Source organism: Piliocolobus tephrosceles, unplaced genomic scaffold, assembly GCF_002776525.5.
Source record: "Piliocolobus tephrosceles isolate RC106 unplaced genomic scaffold, ASM277652v3 unscaffolded_27160, whole genome shotgun sequence".
Taxonomy (NCBI): Eukaryota; Metazoa; Chordata; class Mammalia; order Primates; family Cercopithecidae; genus Piliocolobus; species Piliocolobus tephrosceles.
The window spans coordinates 2,503-5,188 of NW_022310044.1; the positions used below are offsets into that span (position 1 = coordinate 2,503).

General features: G+C 54.9%; 1 protein-coding gene across 3 annotated transcripts in view; it reads left to right on the forward strand.

Annotated features, from left to right (window-relative positions):
- The first annotated feature begins 1,001 nt into the window (after positions 1 to 1,001).
- ALDH3A1 (aldehyde dehydrogenase 3 family member A1) overlaps positions 1,002 to 2,686 on the forward strand; it is a 10,631-nt gene continuing 8,946 nt past the window's right edge. For 2 of the 3 annotated variants that reach the window (XM_023195685.2, XM_023195687.2), the window contains exon 1: positions 1,011 to 1,043. The gene's annotated coding sequence lies outside the window, so the exon portion shown is untranslated. Of the gene's footprint in view, positions 1,044 to 2,686 lie in introns of all 3 variants that reach the window. The other variant, XM_023195686.1, reaches the window with a different exon arrangement.

Here is a 2,686-nt window from a genome sequence, read left to right on the forward strand (position 1 = left end):
GACAGGTAGCAAACAAGATATAAATGCTCCAGAGAAAAAATAATGGAGGAAGAGGACAGCATTGCGCTATTTTCCACAGCACATTGGAGGAGAGCTGCGTGGGTGGATGGAGGGGAAAGGGGCTCCAGGTGGAGGGAAGCAGGAGGGCCAGAGCACATCCTCAGGACTCCTAGGCCATGACGGGACCTTGTGTTTGCCTTGAATGAAATGGGAAGCAGGGACCCCATGCTGGTAAGCAGCCTGCGGGCAGGTGAGGGTGGCGGGAAGTGCCTGGTGAGAGTCTGTTCCACACCTGCCTCCTCCCCACAGCGTGGTGCAGAGCAGGAGCCCAGCGAACATTGATCAGAGGGCATGGGAAGGGCTTCTCCAGACTCCTTCCTTCCCAAGCGTCTCTGGTTTTCGGTGACCACACAGAGTTCTCCCCCTCCTTGGCCCTCTTCTCAGCTATTCAACGAGAGGGCAGATTTACGGATTGGAGACGCCCATCAAAAGCCCCCAGCCTGTGGTTCCCCAGGGCTAGGGTCTCTGCCTCAATGGGGCCCTGTGCACACTGGGGGATGTGAAGGGCCCGGGGCAGCGCTGGCTGGGAGGGAACCATGCTCTCACTGTGGCTCGTGGCTGACCCCTGCCGATCTTATGTAACCAGAGAACTCAGAGAATCGCATCTGGCAGTGGCAAGTCTGGAAAGCTGGAAGAGCTCCACGCCAGGCTGAATCAATCAGCAGCCCCCATGCCCAGGGCAAACACAGACTGTTTTGAAGATTGGATGTGTGCCCTGCCCAAGCCTTCAGAAACATTCTGGCATTTCAGAAGCAAACAAAAGCAGACAGCCCGGGACCTAATCCCCAAAACCAGGGCTGTGGGGAGCAGAGGTCCAGAGGACGCCACACCCCACATTTGAATATTTTTTTTTTTCTTGTCACGCAAACTTCCTGGGCAGGAACTCCAAGGGCTCAGTGGGCAGGAAGGAGGGTCCTTAAATACGTCCCCTCTTGGCTGTTGCTGTTCTAGGAGCCCCAGTTACCAGGAGAGGCTGTGTAAAGGTAATCCTCTTTCCTGCTTACCTTATTTTTTCTCTTGTCTAGGTGGAGCCTGCCCTCAGAGCGGGGGCCCTAAGTGTTAAGAGTCCTACATCATCTCCCAGGGGGCTGGTCCCTGCCTCCAGGACCATCATCTCTGGAGCATCCTCCTGGACCTCTGGCAGCTTCGCCATCCCCCAAACCTGGAGGCGGAGGTCCCAGGAATCTGTGGAGCAGAGACACCAAGGTGGCCGTGGGGTGAGAGGCCTTGATGGGCCGTCAGACTCCATCACTGGAGGGAAGGCAGCAGAGCCAAGTGGTAAAGGCACGAGCTGCCAACAGAGATGGATGTGGGTTCAAGCCCTGACGTGCCATTTACTACCTGTGAGACCAGAGCACTGAGCGTTTCTCAGTCTCCCTTTCCTCATCTGTAAAACGCACTCATAATTGTTCCTTCTTCGTAGGCGTCACTATAGAGCTTTTGTGAGGACAGAAGGCAGTGAGGAAGGGAGGGGGTGCCACTGGGGGGCAAAGTCAACACCGGCACAGGTGAGAGGAGCAGGGTGCAGGAACGTGGGCTGTGAGGCGACAGGTTCTGGGGAGGCCCCAGTGCATGCAGCAGCAGCTCCCATTCAGGTGCAGCTGCAACGTGATGGTCTCCACTCATCTCTGTGAAGTGGCATCTTTGTTAACCTGTCTCTCGGGGAAGGCCTGGGAAGGCCGTCCTGCCCAGAAACCACAGTTCCGAGTGGCGATGCTGGGGTGCAAGACCAGTCCCGTCCCATGCTCACCAGGCTCTTCCCACCTGGGCGGCCTGCCTTGGTGGCTGGTGCCTAAGGCTGCTGCCCTGCTTTTACCGTACAAGGCTCGGGAGAGAAGCAGGACCTTCCTGCAGGGCTGGGGTTGTGGTCAGCAGGAGAGGCCTGGCCCATGGAACTGAGAAGGTCCCAGAGAAGGGGCTTCCCCAGCCTCCTATCAGATCATAGGGAGGGGCCATGGAAGGGCCAGGCTTAGAGCACCCTCCAAGCCAGCAGGTCCCTCCTCCCTGTGCAGAAAGCCTGGGGCTAGGGGTCAGCCTATGAGGAGGGGAGGCAGAGAAAGGATCAGAAGCCACTCGCTGGAATGTAGGCAGGACCATGTATCTATATACAATATAATTATATATTACTTATGATATATAGGGTTTTTTTAAAAAAATGGAAATACCCTATTTCTGCTGATGTTAAAAGCTATGCCGGGTCTGCAAGTGGCTGAGTATCTCTGGAAGGGGAGTCAGGAACTGGTAACGGTGGCCCCTCTGTGGGGCAGCACCTGACAGCTGATGGAGCAGGGACGAGGGTGGTGGACATTTTTCTGTGTCCATTTGCTATATTTTACATTTTGTTTCATGAGCATGTAGTGCCTATCTTAAAATGCACCAAAATTTAAAAAATACAAGCTCATTGCAAAAAGTCAAACATTGCGTAAGAGGAAAACAGATCATCAATAATTCCATCCCCAGCAGTTGTCCCATCACGTTGGGGGCTACCGTTCTAGTCCTTTCTTGCATGTCAGAACACACACACACATGCGTGCACACACACACACACGCCTGGTACATCTGTTGTTCCCTAACCCCTTTCCTTCCCTTCCCTTCCCTTCCCTTCCCTTCCCTTCCCTTCCCTCCC